The 20,768-nt window shown below is 38.7% G+C and overlaps 1 pseudogene; it reads left to right on the plus strand.

The window, feature by feature from the left end:
• The first annotated feature begins 8,153 nt into the window (after positions 1–8,153).
• LOC124248186 (uncharacterized) overlaps positions 8,154–20,768 on the plus strand; it is a 127,885-nt pseudogene continuing 115,270 nt past the window's right edge.

Consider the following 20,768-nt stretch of genomic DNA (forward strand, 5'->3'; position numbering starts at 1 on the left):
TTGGACTTCTAAGGTTATTTATCATAAGCTTTAAAGTTAAAAATAATTCCTTCTTGAAAGTTTTCTGTCACCCAAAGTAGATCAAATCCCTAATTATAGATTTATATAGTGCCTTATATTAATGTATCTCTCTTTTCTAACAGTTTCCAGATATAATTTTACATTATTTTCTATGACAAGTGGTTAACTGTCTGACCACTCAAACAAGAGATTCAGAGGGGAAGGGAACTTCTTGTTGTTTGCTCTCCATTCTGTCCACATACTTTTCATGGAAGTGAATGAATGAAAAATAGATTTTCAGCAGTAGTTTTCTACATTGAACAGTATACCCATTCTTAAGATTTTAAGGCATATTTTCAACTTCCCCTATTTTTTTGTTTTCTTGTTTCATTAAAAGAGATTGCTCCATTTTTAAAAATTTTTTAAATTTCAATTTTTTTGTGAGGAAGATTGGCCCTGAGCTAGCATCTGTGCCAATCTTCCTCTGCTTTGTACATGGGACACCGCCACAGCATGGCTTGAGGAGCAGCGTGTAGGTCCATGCCTGGGATCCGAACCTGCGAACCCCAGGCCACCAAAGTGGAGTGCGCAAGTTTAACCACTACACCATGAGGCCAGCATGAGATTGCTCAATTTTCAGTTCATCTACCTTAGGTATGCCAATACAAAGTGTAATTATTGTTTTACTTTGCATGTTTTAATTAGTGGTGATTTTATTTTATGTTTTTATTTTCAGACTGCATGTATTTATTTTCCTGTTGATGCATTGGTCTTTGCCTAAGTGATTTGTAAGCTCTCTTCAATATCAATGAGGTTCATCTCTTCCCCACTGCACATGTGTTATATTTTCCTCAGTCTGTCACCTGTATTTGTTTATCTTCTTTTACAATTGCACATTTATTAATTCATTAAGCAAGCATTTGTTAGATTCCCAGTATTTGCCTAAAATCATTCAAGGAAAGGAAACAAAACAATAAGCAAAGCAGAGAAAACTTACTGCCTTCATGAAGCTTACATGACAGATATGAGGAAGGGTGGGTAGACAAACAATAAGTGACACAAAATAAGTAATAAAAGTAGAATATTCGGTGGTTATAAGTACTGTTAACATAATTAAAGCAGGAAAAGAGTTGAAAAAGGGTTGCAGGCAGGAATTGCAGCTTTAAAATAGATCGCTCAAAGGTTTCTTTGAGAAAGGTGATCTTTGATTAAAGACTTAAAGAAGGTGAGGAATTGAGCCTTGTAGATAGCTTCAGAAACAAACTTCAGGGTAGAAGGAACACCAAGTGCAAAGGTCACCTTCCACACCTGGAAGTCTGAGGAAAAGGTAAGGGACCAGTAGAGGTGGAACAAATGTATAAGGAAGAACAAAATAGAACATGAGGTCTGAGGGGCAGGGGGTTGGAGGGAAACCTCAACATGTAGGGCATTGCTGGCCATTCTAGGAATTTTGGTGTTTACTTGGACTGAGATAAGAAGACTTTGGAGATTTTTTTTTTTAAAGATTGGCACCTGGGCTAACAACTGTTGCCAATCTTCCCTTTTTTTTTTTTTCCTGCTGTATCTCCCCAAACGCCCCCTGCACACAGTTGTATATCCCAGTTGCAGGTCCTTCTAGTTGTGGGATGTGGGACGCCGCCTCAACATGGCCTGACGAGCAGTACCATGTCCACACCCAGGATCTGAACCCTGGGCTGCCGCAGCGGAGCGCACGAACTTAACCACTCGGCCATGGAGCCGGCCCCGACTTTGGAGATTTTTGAGTGGAGGAGAGAGAAGATCTGACTACATTTTAACTGTAAAATTCTGGTTCCTCTTTTGAGAATAGCCTTTAGGAAGTCAAGATTCAAAGCAAGGAGGCCAGTTAGAAAATTGCAACAATTTCAGCCAGCTCTGAGGGTAGATTGGACCAATTGGTGGTATAGGTGGTATAGAATACCAATGTATTAGCAGTGAATATGGTAATAGTGGTCAGTTACTTGTGTATTTTGAAGGTAAACTCAATAACATTTGCAGATGAATTGTTAATGGGGTATGAGAGTAACTGATAAGTTTAGGTTATGAATAGTTTTTAGTTTAGTTTGAGATCTGAGAAACTGGATGGAGTTGCCATTAAGTGAGATGGGAAGACTATGACTAGAGAGGCACTGAGGGGACGATCAGGAGTTCCAATTTTGTACCTGTTAAGTTTGAAATTTGTGTTAGATATCTAAGCGGAGCTATTGAGCAAGTTCTTGGATTTGTGGTTCTGTTGTCTTGAAGAGCCAGGAACTTGGGTGTTATCAGTATACAGAGAGTATTTGTTGCCATGGGACTGAATGATAATGATAAGAGAGTGACTGTAAATAGAAAAGAGAAAATGTTCAAGGACTGAATCAGAAAGAATTCCAAATTTCGAAGTTCAGGCTGATGAAGAAAATCTACTAAGGAGACTGAGAAAGATCTGCCACTGAGTGAGGAGTACACTGAGGAGAGACTGGAATCTTGGAATTCAAGTTAAGAAAGTGACTCAAGTATCAATGAATGATCAACTGATATGATGCTGAAAAGTAAAATAAGGATACATTGAAGGCAAAAAATGACATAGCTAAGAGAGTTTCGTTGAAGTGGAATGGTAGAAAAGCTGATTGAATTGATCCACGAAAGAGAGGAGAGAAATTGCAGACTTTGAGTGCAGACAATTCTTTTGAGGAACTTTCCTGTAAGGGGAAAGAAGGAAATGAGGAAAAAGTGAGCTCTTCTCTTTTTATCTTACAACAGAAAAAATACCAGCATTTTGTGTTGATGGAAAAGATTTAGCAGGAAGGATAATTTGATTATGCTTAAAGAAGACAGAAGCAGTAAAGTAGGAGCGGAGATGGAACCTGGTGCACAAGAGAATCTAGTGCACACTCTTTTGTCAGGAATGTGGCTAGTTTGTCCCTAGAAATGCAAGAGAAGTCAGGAGGTATGTGTGTAAGTGCAGGTAGGGGATAGATCTTGTGGAAGTTCTATTCAGAATGCTGCTCAGTAATAAGCAAAATGATCATCTAGGAGTGCAGATCAGTGTTAGAAATTACAGGAGAGAACAAAAAGTATGAAACACATAGTCATCTAGGGATCTGAGAGTAATCGGAGTTGGAAAAGAGTTCAATACACTATTCTCTCACATATATTTCTGGTACTGCTCTCTGCCTCCTTAATAGTCCTTGAATTATGATTTTAAAACATCAATCAGATTGTGCAACCTTCATGCTAAGGAAATGTTCATTTGGACCTTGATTAACTACAGTTAAGTACGGAATAAAACTCAAACTCCTTCGCCTGTTGAACAAGGTCCTATAATCTGCCTCAAGCCCACCTTCATAGAGCTCTCTCTGACCGTTCCCACGACTACACACAATTCAAGTTCCCGGTGAATCCAACTTCTCAGATTTGTTCTAACATCGTATGCACATTCACAACTCTTGCCTTTGCCTGGGTAGTTCCCTTTCCTGGAATGTCTTTTCTCCCTTTTCTATACTTCATAAAATGTAGCTCATTCTCCACCCGTCTCCTATTTATCCCCAAGGTAAATCTGATTCTTTTCTTCTCTATGCTCCCCTTAACCTTTGAGCTTATCTTGGTAATTAGCATTGCCATAGCACGTTATTGCATAATATGTCTGTCTCCCACCCTAGATCAGATGTTTTTCAAGCATAGGAATAATATCTTAGTAATTATTTTATCCTCCCAATCTCTAGAGTACCAAATATTCATGAATAAATTCATTTTTTAGTATTTTAATCTTCTAGTCTCAACTAATTCCAATTTCTTAGAAGTCAAGAAAATCTTAAGCTTTACCTAGGTAGTGAAAAATGCGTAGGAATAAACACTTGTTGGCTAATTACTGTGTGCATGTATACACAATCGGTTTTACAAATTTTGGCTTTCATTTTATAATCTCCTCTCTTCCTCAAAACTTCACAATTTTTGTGTTTTTAATTTAACCACAAAAAATCCCCTAGCATTGAATTTTGACAATAATGTTAGATACCACGTTATAATTAGATGAAGAATAAGTAATCCATATTGGATACAGTTCAGCATTTCTCTCAAATTGGAATGTTAAATGAAAAATCAAGTAAATAAAGAAACTGGCCTAAACTTGTACCATATTAAGCTTCAAAGATGTTGTTTTTATTGTAATTTAGTTCATTCCTGGTGAGTGTTCCTATACTTATCTTTATGTCTCTAATTTAGCTCACTCTTGCCTCATAATGAGCATTAAAAGTAATTCAAGATAAAGTAATCAAATACCTTATTCTGAGAACAAGAGATATACAGCAGGAACACATAATTAATAAATTCACTCCTTTCAACATTTTCTCTAATGGGTAAAAAAAGTGTCTTTGGATGATCCACAGACTTTGGTGCCTTGCTATTGAAACTTTTTGGAGAAGAATCATTTGACCAAATGAAGTCAATTATAACTGATCAGCAGCAGATTGAGGAGGAGGGTATAGCAAGGAGGTGTGGGAAGCACATTTGGATAGCAAAGGTAGGACCTGATTATAGCAAGTGATGAAGGCATTTTCTGTTATTGGTGTGGAACAAAGCATCTCAAGTCTTAGTGGCTTAAAATAATAATTGGTTATTATCTTTCAAATTTCTTTAAATTAACTGAGTTCAGCTGGACGGTTCTTTCACAAGGTCTGTCATGAAGTGCCGTCAGTCATCAGCAAGAACTGCACTCTCCTGAAGGCTCAATTGGACTAGACATTCAAGATGGCAGGCAGTCGTTGATGACTCTCAGTCAGGATTTCAGCTGAGACTGTCACTAGTGGTGCCAATCACCTATTCAGGTGGCTTGAGATTCTGCCAGCAAGGTGTGGGCTCTGAGAGGGAATGTGTCAAGAGTAAGCACTCCAAAGAGACTCAAGGAAAAGCCACAAGGCTTTTTATGACCTAACCTTGCAGGCCAACAAGTCACTTCTGTAATAATCTGTTGGTCAAGCAACAAGCAACAAGCAACAAGTTACTAAGGCCAACCCAGATTCAACTGGAGGGGAAAGAGGAGAAAGAGACTATGCCTCTTGATGAGGAAAGGACAAGCTACATTGCAGAAGAACATGAAGCGTGGGACATACAGCTACATGCATCTGTGAAAAGATGAACTACCACAAAGGCCACAGAGAAATGTTTCAAAGCAATAGGCTATCAATGCAGAGGCCTGATTCACTGCTGCCACTACAGTATTCTTGTCCAGATCACCACCATGCCTTACTTGGGAAGCAATTATTTAGTTAGCTTCCTTTACTTCAGTCTTTCCTCACCTCCAATTCAGTTTTTCATCAACAGCCAAAATTACCTTCTGGAAGTCAAATTCTGAACATGCCACTCCCACACTTAAAACCCATAAATATCTTTCCATTACACACAGAATGATTCAGTTCCAGATCTCTTCTCCAGCCTTGTCTCTATCCACTGCCCTCTCCATGCCAGGGATCTCTTTGCAGCTTCTTAACATTACCATGCTTGTTATTGCTTCAGAATTTTCCCAGATGCTCTTCTCTTAGACTGAAACACTATTCCTACCCTCCTTTCTTACTTACTGCTTGTAAATTAGGTCTTATTTTGGATGTCATTAGACCAGTAAAATATACCCTCTTTGTGATTTCATAATATCCCTAGCAAAGTACTTTTCACACAGAAAAGTTTCTTAGTACTTTCCTCAAATAGACTATAATACCCAAAAGTCTACCTTCTTGTCCTAAGTTCCTTTTAATGGTATATCTTTCACTGTCTGTGACTATATACTGTGCCAGATTATAAATATACTATTGATTGGCATATTATATCTTCCATTGTCTTTTACTACACATGTATGTGTATATATCTAATGGGCTTTTATAGAATTCTTTATCCACCAGCTGCATAATATACATCAAAGATTCTTCTGAAGCTCACATGGAACATTCTTTAAGATAGGCCACATTCTGGGCCATAAAACACACCTCAACGAATTTAAAAGGATAGAAATCAAATAAAGTATGGTTTTAGACCACAGTGGAATTAAACTAGAAATCAGTAACATAAAGATAGCTATAAAATTGTAAAATACTTAGAGATTAAATAACATACTTCTAAATAAAACATGGGTCGAAGAAGTCTTCAGAAAGCTTAAAAATATTTTGAACTAAATAAAAATGAGAGTACAATCTATCAAAATTTTTGGGATACAGTGAAAGCAGGGCTAATGTATAGTGTTGAATAAATTCTTTAGATAAGAAGAAAGATCTAAAATCAGTAATTTAAGTTTCTAATTTAGGAAGCTAAAAAAAAGAAAAAGAAAAGAAATATAAACATAAAGCATGCCGAAGAAAACAAAAAGGAAAAGTTAGAGCATCAGTCACTTAAATCAAAACCAGAAAAACAAAACGATAGAGAAGATCAGCAAAATCAAAGACTAGTACTTTGAAAAGATCAATAAAATTGATAAGCCTCTAGCCAGGCTAACCATGAAAAAATAAAGACAAATTACTAATATCAAGAATGAAAGAGGGGCCATCACTACTGATCTCATGGATTAAAAGGTTTATAATCTTTATTAAGAAGGTTAATAAAGAAATAACCTTTATTAAAAAGGTTAATAAAGAATGCCTTTATGCCCACAAATTTGATAACCTACATGAAATGGACCACTTCCTTGAAAAACACCATCTGCCAAAACTCATACAAGGGGAAATAAGTAATCTGAATAGTCTCATATTTATTAAAATTTTTGAATAAATAATGAATAAGTTTCTAAGCCAGAAAGCAACAGGCTCAGATGGGTTTACTGTGAATTCTACCAGATACTTAAAGAAGAAATTACACCAATTTTCCTCCATCTCTTCCAGAAAGTAAAAGCAGAAGGAATACTTTCTAACATTCTATGAGGCCAGCATTAACCAAATACCCAAACCAGAAAAAGACATTACAAGAAAGGAAAAGTACTCCAATACCTATCATTAACACTGATGCAAAAATTCTCAACAAATATTGGCAAATTGAATCCAAAGATGTATACAAAGAATGATATGCCATGACCAAATGGGATTTATCCTGGTTACACAAGATTAAGTCAACATTAGAGAATCAATTAATATAATTCATCGCATCAACAAGATAAAGGAAAATCTTTGAACATAGTAGATGCAGAAAAATACTTGAAAAAATCCAACACACATTCATGATAAAAACTCTCAACAAACTAGGAGTAGGGAAGAACACCTGCATCTTGATAAAAAGAACTACAAAAAAACTACACTTAATGTCATACTTACCGATGGCAACTTACTTGCTTTATCTTTATGATGGTTAATTTTATGTGTCAACTCGGCTAGCCACAGGGAATCCAGATGAAAAATTATTTCTGGGTGTGTCTGTGAGGGTGTTTCTAGATGAGATTAGCATATTAATCAGTTGTCTCAGTAAATAAAGTAGATGGGCATCATCCTATCCATTGAGAGTCTGAATAGAACAAAAGCCAGAAGAATTTGCCCCTTTTTTCTGACTCACTGAGCTGGGACCTTTCATCTCATCTTCTCCTGCCTGTGGACTGGGTACAATGTATAACCAATGAGAAAGTATGTTACACTCCACAAAAACTACTTGACTTTTCTAATTTGTACAGATAGAAATCCAGGTAACATGTATAGGAATATACTAAGTGTGTGGGATAACATATTAAAGAACATAAAGATGGATCAGGCCAAATTTATTGACATGGGGTCACTAAGCAGAGATTCTACATTAATGTTGTAGCTTGGGGAGCTAGAATGGGCTCTAAAAGTTAATTGGTTTTGTTGGTTGGCTGAAATGTGGACCAAAAGCTGACCCACCAAGAGCAAATTGGAAAGGCCAGACGTGCCTTGGTTTAACGTAGAGGAAGACATTCAAAGGCTTAGGGAGATTTGAACGTTAGAGCAGATTTGTCACTTAAGACTCATTTGCCCATACTGGGAGGATCCAGGAGACATACGTTTGTGTGAGTACTATGAGGAATAAATTCATGATGGGAGTTCTGGCCTCCTTGAAGAGCTCTGTGATGGCTCTTCTCTGTAGGCCGCCTCACAATGGGAACCTGTGAAACTGAGTCGGGAAACATAAATGAAATGAGAGCAATTGGATACTGAGGTGGGAGGGGCCAAATGGCGGCTCTCCGTAGCCAAAGGTAAGGTGGATGTGGTTACCATAATGCAGCAGAGTCAAATCAGCAATCAGAATGCTCTGACTCGTGCAGACCTACGTCATTAGCCAACTGATTATACTGCTCCAAGAAGTAAAAGAGACAGGACGTCTACTAGATTCTCACTTGATCTATATTTGCAGAAATGTTTTTGGTCAAGTGAACAAAGGTCTAACCAGAATCATAAAAACGGAAAGTCAAGGCCCCTCCATCAATTCCTAGGCTTCTGCACATTTACAGAACCAGAACCTCTTGAATGAGGAGGAGGCTGCATCGTCTTGAGGAAGGACTCTGGTACACTACCAAAAATTTATACTCTTAATCTTTCAGCCTTCCCCAAAGGGACCCACAGCCTTTTACCCGGATAACTGTACATTTGGGGAAAAGAAAAAATCAGACATTTCGGAGAGTACTGGACACAGACTTTGAACTGACACTAATTCCAGGACACCCAAAACATCCCTGTGGTCCACCTGTCAGAGTAGAGGCTTCTAGACGTCAGATGATCAATGGAGTTTTAGCTGAGGTCTGTCTCACAAGGGGCCGAGTGAGAACATATCCTGTGGTTATTTCCCCAGTTCTGGAATGCACAATTGGAATAAACATACTTTCAGCTGGCAGAATCCCCACGATGGTTTCTTGACCTGTGGAGAAGGGGCTATTATGATGGGAAAGGCCAAGTGGAAGCCAATTGAACTGCTTCTAACTAGGAAAATAGTAAATCAAAAGCAATACTGCATTCCCAGAGGAAGTGTAGAGATTTGTGCCGCCATCAAGGATATAAAAGATGCAGGAGTGGTGATGGGGATTCCCACCACATCCCCTTTCAACTTGCCTATCTGGCCTGTGCAGAAGAGAGATGGATCTTGGAGAATGACAGTGAGTTGTCATAAATTTAAACAGGTGGTGACTATAATTGCAGCTGCTGTTCTAGCTTGAACAAATTAACACATCCTCTAGTACCTGATATGTAGCTATTCGTCTGGCAAATGCCTTTTTCTCCATCCCTGTCAATAAGGACTACCAGAAGCAGTTTGCTTTCAGCTGCTAAGGCCAGTAATAAATGGTCACTATCCTACCTCAGGGTATATCAACTCACCAGGCCCATGTCATGATTTAGTTCTCAGAGATTTTGATTGCTTTTTCTTCTATAATATATCATACTGGTCCGTTTCATTGATGACATTATGCTGATTGAATCTGGTGAACAAAAAGAAGCAACTACTTTAGACTTATTAATAATACACTTGCATGTCAGATGGTGGGAAGTAAATCTGCCTTAATTCAGGGGCCTTTTATCTCAGTGGAATTTATAGGGTCCAATGGCATAGGGCATGTCACAATATCTCGTCTAAGGTAAAGGATAAGTTGTAGCATCTGGTCCCTCCTACAACCAAGAGAGAAGCACAACGCCTAATGGGCTTCTTTGGTTTTTAGAAGCAATGCATACCTCATTTTGGTGTGTTATTCCAGGCCATTTACTGAACAACCCAAAAAGCTGCTAGTTTTGAGTGGGGCTCAGAACAGGAGAAGGCTCTGCAATGGACCAGGCTGCAGGGCAAGCCGTTCTGCCACATGGACCGTATGATCCAGCAGATCCAATGGTGCTTAGAGTGTCAGTGGCAAAGAGGGATGCTGCCTGGAGCCTTCGGCAGGCCTTTATAACTGAATACAGCACGTATCTTTTATTTTTTTATTTTTTTTGAGATTGGCACCTGAGCTAACATCTGTTGCCAATCTTCTTTTTCTCCTCCTCCTCCTCCCCCTCCCCCTCCCCCTCCCCCTCCTCCTCCTTTCTTCTTCTCCCCAAAGCCTCCCAGTACATAGCTGTATATGCTAGTTGTGAGTGCCTCTGATTGTGCTATGTGGGAGTCACCTTGGCATGGCCTGATGAGCGGTGCCGTGTCCGTGCCTAGGATCCGCAGTGGCGAAACCCTGGGCCCGGAAGCAGAGTGCGTGAACTTAATCACTCCGCCATGGGGCCGGCCCCTACAGCACGTATCTTTATTATTTTGGAGCAATACTCTGTAATCTTCTGCAGATAATTACTCTCCCTTTGAGAAATTGTTCTTATCCTACTATTGGGTTTTAGTACAGGCTAACTACTTGGTCATGGGTCCATCAGGTGACCATGAGATCTGAGCTGCTTATTATGAGCAAGTTGTTCTCTGACCCATCAAGCCATAAAGTTGGGCATGCACAGCAACATGCCATCATCAAATGGAAGTGGTATATACATGATCAGCCTCAAGGAGGCCCTGAAAGCTCATGTAAGTTACATGAAGAAGGGGCCCAAATGCTCACGATCTCAACTACTGCTACATACATTTCCTTCTCTCTCCCAGCCTGCACTCATGGATTCATGGTGCGTTGCCTATGACCAGTTGACAGAGGAAGAGAAGATTTGGACCGGGTATACAGATGGTGCAGCATAATATTAGGCACCACCTAAAAGTGGACATCTGCAGCACTACAGCCCCTCTCTGGGACATCCCTGAAGGACAATAGTGACGAGAGTTCTTCTTAGTGGACAGAACCTCAAGCACTGCACCTGGTTGTTGAAAGGAGAAATGCTCGATGTGCGATTATATACCAATTCATGGGCAGGGACCAATGGTTTGGCTGGATAATCAGAACTTGGAAAGAACATCATTAGAAATTGCTGACATGGAAATTTGGGGAAGAGGTATGTAGTTACACTCTCTCTGAATTGGCAAAAATCGTGGGTATATTTGTGTCCCATTTGAATGGGACACACCAAAGGGTGACCTAGCAAAGGATTTTAATAATCAAGTGAATTGGATAGCTCATTCTATGGATAACAGTCAGCCTCTTTCCCCAGCCATCCCTGTCATCACATAGTGGACTCATGAACAAAGGAGCCACAGTGGCAAGGATGGAGGTTATGCATAGGCTCAGCAACATAGACTTACACTGACCAAAACTAATATGCCTACAGCCACTGCAGGGTGTGCAATCTGACGGAGCAGAGGTAAACACTGAGCCCCTGACATGGCATCATTCTCCGGGTTGATTGTGATGAGCCAGGTATCTGGTGGCAGGGTGACTACGTTGGACCACTTCCATCATGGAAGGGGTAGCATTTTGTTCTTACTGGAATAGACTCTTCTTATTCTGGATAGAGATTTACCTTCCCTGCAAGCAATGCTTCTGCCCAAACTACCTTCCATGGAGTTACAGAATGCCTCACCCCCTGTCATGGTATTCCACACAGCATTGCTTCTGATCAAGGAACTCACTTAAAAAAAGAAGTGTGACAATGGGCCCATGCTCATAGAATTCACTGGTTTTGCTATAACCCCCACCATCCTAAAGATGCTGATTTGATAGAATTGTGGAATGGCCTTCTGAAGATTCTCACAGCACCAGCTACGTGACAATATTGTGCATAGCTGGGGCAAGGTTCTCCCGAAGGCTTCATATGCTCTGAATCAGCATCTGACACATGGTCTTGTTTCCCTGATAGGCAGGATTCAGAGGTCCAGGAATCAAAGGGGTGGAAATGGAGGTGGCACCACTTACTATTACCCCTACTGATCCAGCAGAAAAATTTTTGCTTCTTATTCTCACTACCTTATACTCTGCTAGCCTATAGGTCTTAGTTACAGAGGGAAGAATGCTTGCACCAGGAGACACAATAGTGATGTCATTGAACTCAAAGTTAAGACTTCCACCTGTCTATTTTGGGCTCCTCAAGCCTCTGAGTCAATAGGCAAGAAAGGGAGTTACTGTGCTGCCTGGCGTGATGGATCTAGACTACAACAGGAGATTGGACTACTACTTCACAATGGAGGTAAGGAAGAGTATGTCTGCAATACAGGGGGTATTACCATGCCCTGTGACTAAGGTCAACACCCCAAACCGGGAAGAACTCCTAATGGCCCAGACACTTCAGGAATGAAGGTTTGTGTCATCCCACAAGCTGAGATCCTTGCTGAAGTCAAAGGGAATACACAATGAGTAGTGGAAAAGGCAGTTATAAATACCAGATATGACAACATGACCAGCTACAGAAATGTGAACTCCTTACTATGATATGACTATGTTTGTGTATGTGCCTGTAAAGATAGCCTGTAGAATCTCAGTCTCTCTCTCTCTCTTTCTCTCTGTCTCTGTCTGTCTGTCTCTCTCTCGCTTTCTCTCTTTCTATATACACCAATATATATATATATGCCATTGTGGGTAGGCATCATCCAATCCATTGAGGGCCTGAAGAGACCTAAAGATGGAAGAGGAGAAATTTGCCTTTCATCTGTCTCACTGCTTGAGCTGGGGTATCTCATCTCATATTCTTCTGACCTTGGACTGGGATTTATGCCATCAGCTCCCCTGGTTCTCGGGCCTTTAGATTCAGGCTGAATTATATCACCAGCTTTCCTGAGACTTCAACTTACAGATGGCAGATCATGGGACTTCTCAGCCTCCATTATCACACGAACTAACTAATTCTTCGTACCAATTCTTCTTTTAGATATACATATATACAAATATACATATCGGAGATATACATATATATATATATATACTTACACAGAGGCATACCTCGCTTTACTGTGCTTCACAGATATTATGTTTTTTAAAAGACCCTCCACTAGCAAAAAGATTATGACTTATTAAAGGCTCAGATGATGGTTATCATGTTTTAGCAATAAAGTATTTTTTAGTTAAGGTATGTACATTTTTTTTAGACATAATGCCATTACACACTTAATAGACTGCAATATAGTGTAAACATAACTTTTACATGCACTGGAAAACCAGAAAATTCATGTCTCACTTTATTGCAATATTTGCACTATTGCAGTGATCTGGAACAGAACCGCAATATCTCCGAGGTACGCCTGTACGTGTGTGTGTGTATATATATATTTCTTCTACTTCTCTGAAGAACCTTGACCAATACAACCTCTAAGACCAGAAACAAGGCAATGATGTCCCCTTTCACATCTCCTATTCTGCATTGTACTGGAAGTTCCAACATTGTAAATAATGCAATAAGACAAGAAAAGGAAATAAATTGTGTACAGGTGGGGAAAAGCTCAATATTGCCAAGATGTCAGTTCTTCCTAGCTTGATCTAAATATTTAATGCAGTCCCAATCAAAATCTCAGCAAGTCATTTTGTGGATATTGACAAACTGATTATAAGATTTATATGGGAAGGCAAAAGACCTAAAACAGTAAACAAAATAATGTCGAAGATCGAAGTCAGAGGACTACTGCTACTCGACTTCAAGACTTACTATAAAGATACAATACTGAGGACAGCATGCTACTGGCCAAAGAATACAAAAATACATAAGTGGAACAGAGCAGAGACCTCAGAAATAGACCCCACAAGTACAGGCAACTGCCCTTTGACAAAGGATCAAAGGTGATTCAATGAACAAAGGATAGTCTTTTTAACAAATGGCACTGGAACAACTGGGTATCTATATTCAGCGAAAAAAGAATCTAGACACAGACTTCACACCTTACAAATATTACCTCAAAATGGATCCTAGACCTACGGGTAAAACGCAAAACCACAAAACATCTAAAAGACAGCACAGGAGAACATCTGTGTGACCTTGAGTTTGGTGGTGAGTTTTTAGATACAACACCAAAAGCCCGATCCATGAAAGAAGAAATTGGTAGGATGGACACCATTAAAATTGAAAACAGGAAAAAAACTTTCTGCTCTGTGAAATACACTGTTATGAGAACGAAAAGAGAAGTCACTGACTGGGAGAAAATATTTGCAAAACACGTATCTGAGAAAGGGCTTGCATCCAAAATATACAAAGAACTCTTAAAACTCAACAATAAGGAAACAAACAACCCAGTTTATAAATGAGCAAAAGATCTGAGTGAAAAACTCAGTAAAAAATATAGATAGATAGTAAATAACATATGAAAAGATCCTCAACATCGTATGTCATTAGGGCACTGAAAATTAAAACAACAGTGAGATATTACTATATTCCTGTTAGAATAGCTAAAATCCAAAAACAGTAACAACACCAAATGCCAGCAAGGACATAGAATCGCAGGAACTCTCATTCATTTCTTCTGGGGATGCAAAATGACACAGCCACTTTGAAGGACACCTTGTCTTTTACAAAGCTAACTGTAGTCTGACCATATGATCAAGCAATCATGCTCCTAGGTATTTACCTAAATGATTTGAAAGCTTACGTAAGCACAAAATCCTGCACATGGATGTTTATAGCAGCTTTTTTTATAATTGCCAAAACTTGGAAGCACCCAAGATGTCCTTCAGTGGGTGAATGGATAAATAAACTCTGATACATCCAAATGATGGAATATTATTCAGCACAAAAAAGAAATGAGCTATCAAGACATGAAAAGAAATGGAGGAAACTTAAATGCATATTACTGAGTGAAAGGGGCCAATCTGAAAAGGCTACATACTGTATGATTCCAACTATATGACTGAAAAAAGGTGAAACTATGGAGAAGTAAAAAGATCAGTGGTTTCCAGGGGTTGGAGAGAGGAAGGGATAAACAAGCAGAGCACAGAGGATTTTTAGGGCAGTGGAAATAATCTGCATAATACATAAAATGGCACAAAGACGAGTCACAAATTAATGTATTAATCAGTAAATAATGGAAGAAAAATTTCACTTAAAAATATAACCCTTGGGACTGGTCCAGTGGCACAGCAGTTAAGTTCACGCACTGTACTTCAGTGGCTTGGGGCTCACCAGTTTGGATCCTGGGCATGGACCTACTACCCACCACTTACCAAGCCATGCTGTGGCAGGCGTCCCACATATAAAGCAGAGGAAGATGGGCAAGGATGTTAGCTCAGGGCCAATCTTCCTCAGCAAAAAGAGGAGGATTGGCAGCAGATGTTAGCTCAGGGCTAATCTTCCTCAAAAATAAATAAATAATTAAATAACTCCCAAATGATACAATAAAGTGAATTCTAGATGTCTGAATATTTTCTTTGAAAGGAACAAAAGAAGAAGAATTTTAAAGTAGAAGAATATAATGAAATAGTTTACACTCTTACTAAATTATTCTACTGCAAGGAATCTAGATATAAGACACAAACAAAGGTATGAAAAAAATTTATATGTATGATATTGTCCATTTTAGCAACATAGGCAATAAGGGATAACTGGAAACAGCCAAAGTGTCTTATAATAGGGGAATGGTTGAATAAATGTTGACAAACCCATAGTTTATAATACTATACAATCATTAAAAACATGAAGATGCTTACACAAGACTGAAAGAGAATAAAACATCCTAACACCTGTGTTGTGTTTCCTGGTTGTAGAGAATAAATAGTTTTATTTGCCTCTTTCCTGTGTTTTCCAAATGTTCTAGGAAGCATATGCATTATTTTTCCAATCGAATTACAATAATAAATAATATTTTAAGTTTAAGAGATAATGAATGCCTAAATTATAGCAGTGGCAGAGGGGATAGATTAGAGAAAAATAGTATGCATGTTAATACAGACTAGAATTTTGGGATCGTGAGGCTATTGGAATGGGGACCAAGAAAGATAAAGAAGTACAAAAATAACTCTAACATTTTCAGCCAGAGTAACTGAAAGGATGTTGAAATTTTAAATACACACATAGACACACACGGATTTATTATTTCATTCATTTTAGAAGTAATAAATAATGTTTGGGGTGAGAACTGTTAATTCTTTGAATTTGAGTTTGCGAAGTCAGTGGCATATTCAGGTGAAATACTGCACAGGCCTTTAAAAATTCTATTTAAAATTCTATTATTATTCATAATATAAAATACATAAAATCTGTGATGGGATTTCTATACAGAATTTAAAAATAGGACTGTATCATACTTTTCCCTTCAGGATATTATAAAAACTTTGCCTATCATTTTATATCATGTGCATTGATTTCATTCTGGCTAAAAGATCTTGAACCTCTCAGATATTTGAGAACAGAATCTCCACTGAGCTCCTCCACGGAGGACCCCATGAAGTCCATTCCCCTGACCCCGGCCAGCATTTCGGACGTGTACCTCAGAAAAAGCACTACCTCACAGCAGTTGTAAGGTTTCAAAATCAGTTTTAGAATTCAAAACACGAACAGAATATCAATAACGTTGAGAAATGTGTTTCGAATTAAAATAGAAATTTGAAAAGCCTCAAGTTGAAACAAGTGACCGGTGGACTTCATTTCGAATGCAGAAAGAGGATCTGCTTCAGCTATCATCAATGCAAGATACATAGTTAAACTGTAGCATTTCTTTTTTCCTAGTGGAGGCACATTTTTGATAACTGAAATAGTGCCTTTGGGATTTAATCCAAAATGGCAGCTGTTATGTAGCCAATCCAAGGGGAACAGAAATCCCTGAGAAATTGCAAGGCAGCTGCTGCCTTCGGAGAAATTGCGTCAGAGATCTCCGCGTGGTCCAGAGACGCCAGTTAGAGGTGAGTTGCAAAAAAGACCACCTATTGTTCCATGTAAAGTGAGGGGCCTTTTATTTTTTCCTAGAAAACCTTGTTGTGAATAATTTTATAGGATTTAGGTTTCCGAAAGATCTAAAACCAGAGTGAATATTGCAGCAAACGGAACCGAGGTCTTCATTTGAGGTAACATCCGAACAGAATAAATTTAAACTTGGAGAATAGGATGAGCAAAACCTTGTGTCTTCAGAGGACAAAAGATTCTCATTTCTTACGCTGCAAGCAGAATTTAAAAGAACTCTCCTTCTGCCGATCGCCTGAATCAAATTTAATGGAGTTTTGCCAAGACAGTCAGTAACAAGCAGTATGTTTTGAAAAATATTCCAAAAGCCCCACTTGAAAAGGCATGTGCCCTAAGAACTGCTTAAGAGCTCGCCACGTCCACAAAGCAGAGCCTTGACATCTGCTGAAGATCGTTATTTGCTAGTTCTTTTTATTTCAATCAGGAAATAATAATAATAGTAACAATAATTAATCTTTAGTGTCTGTCATGTATTTGGTGCCAAGTGCAAGAGGATTATTAAGAAATGTAAGATTTAATTGCTGCTATGTGAGCGTGTGTGCGTGTATATGTTATGCATAAATTATATGTATAATAATGCAGGCACACATATATATACATACATGAACTTACGGTAACAAATGAGGGGTACAATAATGCTTTTGGAAACATTTGAAGGAGGGAAAGACAGTTCTATTTGAGTGAAGTCACCAGCTGAACACTGAAGATTGAAGAGGGATTTATTAGACCTAAAAAACTTGGGAGGCACATTCTGGGGACAGATATAAAATGTACGCCTGGTAGCAATGGTGCACCAGTTTGATAAGAACAAGGCTGCTTTTAGGAAATGGTGAGCCGTGCATCATAAAGGTCAGTTGAGGTCATATTGCCAAGGACATTGTGAGTGGGACTCAGAAGTCCGACTTTTAAAGACAATAAAAAATTATTTGAAAGTTTTACGTAGAATTTCAGCATGATGAAAATGAGTCCTTCTGTAGTCTCATACTCAAAATTTTTCAGTTAGAAAATTCCAGTAATTACTATCACTAACTTTGCTCAGCCTATGTGTTTTTATTAAAGTTACATGAAAATAAGACTAAAGTGGACTCTTCTTCTGTGATTCCTCAAACCAAGCCCCGCGAATGTGGCCTGTGAATGGATACTGGAATATTTCCAGATGAGCATTCTCATTAGACTGCGGAAAATCCTCCAGTGGGGGAAGGGACTAACTAAAAGGAGACAAGAGACAGCAGAGAAAAGAAAGCTAATTATTAAAATCACATAACGTTTTAAAGTCCTATATTCAGTTGGTATCTCAACTCTACATTATAAAAATGAGACCAGAAAAGTTGTTCATTTATCATCCCCTGTATTTCCCTTTCATAATGTGTTCATACTTGTGTCTGTTAATTTGTCTTATTAATAGTTGTACTCCAGCATTTTCCAGTGTCTGACATTTAATAGGCACTTAGTCAACATGTTGAAAGAATAAATCAAAGCAACCGACATTAGATTTCAACACTGTGCATTGTGAATGTGGACAACTCTTAAACAGTCTTTAGGCCACATGTATCTTCAGTGAGTGTTCTAGAATATTTTTCCAAACATAATTACTTTTTCAAGGTAGTGCCTAAGCAAGAATTTTAGTTCTAGGAGTCCGTAAAATTCTGGGGAAAGGTCAAATGGTTTATAATAGTTCTTGGGGATCAGGATTTGGGATGTGTCTTCAATTTTCTAAACAGGGCTTAACTTTATAAGAAGACTCTTGGGGGCCAGTCCCATGGCATGGTGGTTAAGTTCAGCACACTCTACTTTGGCAGCCCAGGTTCAGGGGTTGGCATCCTGGGCACAGACCTATGCTACTCATCAGCCATGCTGTGGCGGCAACCCACATATAAAGTGGAAGAAGATTGGCACAGATGTTAGCTCAGGGCTAATTTTCCTCAGCAAAAAAAGAAAGAAAGAAAACTCTTGGTGACTCTAGCGACATTATCATTGTTGTCAGTGACCAACTTGTATCACTTAGATCTTTCAGTGTGCTTTAACAGGTTTCCAGCTGCCAGTATCTGCAACTCTGTGTGTATAATTGTTTTCCTCCTCAGAAACCGTAAAGGCTGTTCCACTTGTGTTAGTGACAGACCAGAAGTGCCAGGGAATTAACATCCATGGAAGCAGTCAAGAAGCAAGGAATAAAAGTTGATTCATAAATCACTGACACGTAAACCATTCCCCTCACCCCTCAGAGTTTCCCTGTGGGATAAGCTCCCATCACCACTCTGATAGGTGACTTAACACATCTTTTATTCTTTGTCTTCTATTTCTTATACTACTTCCCTACTCTCCTATCCATGTGTCCACAGACCTTAAAATTAAATAATTTTCACTCAAATATTTATCTGAAGTTCTGCTCATTTGGAAACCCAGACTAATACAGCAAGAATTTGGGAAGCCCTTGATCAAGGTTTCCTTCCTAGGCTAGTCCAGGAGATTCATATCTAAATCATGAACTGGAAATGCAATGGCCACTGAAAATTCACAAGGCTCTGTGTTCCACTTCTACCCTCTCTGCTGGTTTGAGTCTTTGTTTGGGTATCTTGGCAATAGAAATATGTTATGTCTCTTCCTTCCTCAAATGAGGCCTCTGAAGAATTCCAGCTTATTGCTTCACAAAAAAACCATTAAAACTAACAGAGAAACAATGATCTTCAACTCAGATATCATGTGGAATTCAAATTTTGTGAAATTATATAGATATTTCCTCTAACTATTATGAGGAATCTGCCACATTGATGATCTAATGTATTTTTTTCTCTCATTTTTCTGTGGCTCCAAGTGCTAATGAGAATGAGGGAACGGATGATGTGATGGAAATCTAAAATGTGATCGAAAACAAGAATTGTAAGAAAATCAGTTTTCGTAATTAGGTGTGACTTTCAGAAATCAATCTTCCCATACCCCCAAGGAATATAAGTGTTAACTTCTGCATATTTTTTTCTGTATCTACAAAAATTTTGGATTTAGTGTTCAGAAGTTAGAGTCATTCAGAATAATGGCAATGGGGCACAACTTACAAATTCTCCACCGTGAAATCTTAAAGCATTAAGATGGCTCAAGGTAGTTCAGAAAGCTTGCTAACATCTCCAAATCCCACTGAAATTAAAGATTAGAAACTTTTAAAATAGAACCTAGAGAATTGCAAAAACAAAGAAATCCGGAGCAGGGGTTGGAAATGAACCCGAAATATTGATGGATTGTGTTTTGATAGAATGCAGATAGGACCAGAGTGACAAGGTACACTGAGAGCAAGGGTTGTCGAAAAAAATCACAGCCCATGGAGGAGCCTATTTTTTTCTAGCAGAACTGAGAGATGAGATGTGCAGAGAATGGAATAGTTTGAGGGATAGTGTTCCATGTATTGAATTTAAAATAATTTTTTTGTGTGTGTGAGGAAGATTGACCCTGAGCTCACATCTGTTGCCCGTCTTCCTCTTTTTGCTGGAGAAAGATTGTTGCTGACCTAACATCTGTGCCAATCTTCCTCTATTTTGCATGTGGTATGCTATCATAGCATGGCTTGATGAGCAGTGTATAGGTCTGTGCCTAGGATCCGAACTGGCGAATTCTGGGCCACTGAAGTGGAGCACACAAACTTAATCACTATGTCACTGGGCTGGCCCCAGGATAATTTTTTAATGATGTCACACTGGGTCAGAATTTGCTATAATGCAAAGAATGCATTTTCTATATTTTTGCGTGATTGAGATATGCATTAAATGAGTAGTTCAGGGCACAGGCATCATATGTTTGAATGCCACCAGCTCCTCGGTATGTGCAGGTTAGGTAACTTCTCTGTACCTCTGTTCCCTCATCTAAAAGATATTGACAACTTAAAGTTTCTGGCAGAGAACAAATGAGTTCAGATATGTAAAGTACATAGATCAGTGCTTGGCAAATAAAAAGCACTCAATTATGTTAGATTTTTTTATTATTGTCCCAAGATTTATCTGAGCTCCAAATTTCTGAACACAGCCGACCTCTGGACATTTCTACTTTTGTGTCTGAAAGGCATCTCAAACTGAACAGAGTCCCAAGGAAATT

Source organism: Equus quagga, chromosome 12 (genome assembly GCF_021613505.1).
Source record: "Equus quagga isolate Etosha38 chromosome 12, UCLA_HA_Equagga_1.0, whole genome shotgun sequence".
NCBI lineage: Eukaryota > Metazoa > Chordata > Mammalia > Perissodactyla > Equidae > Equus > Equus quagga.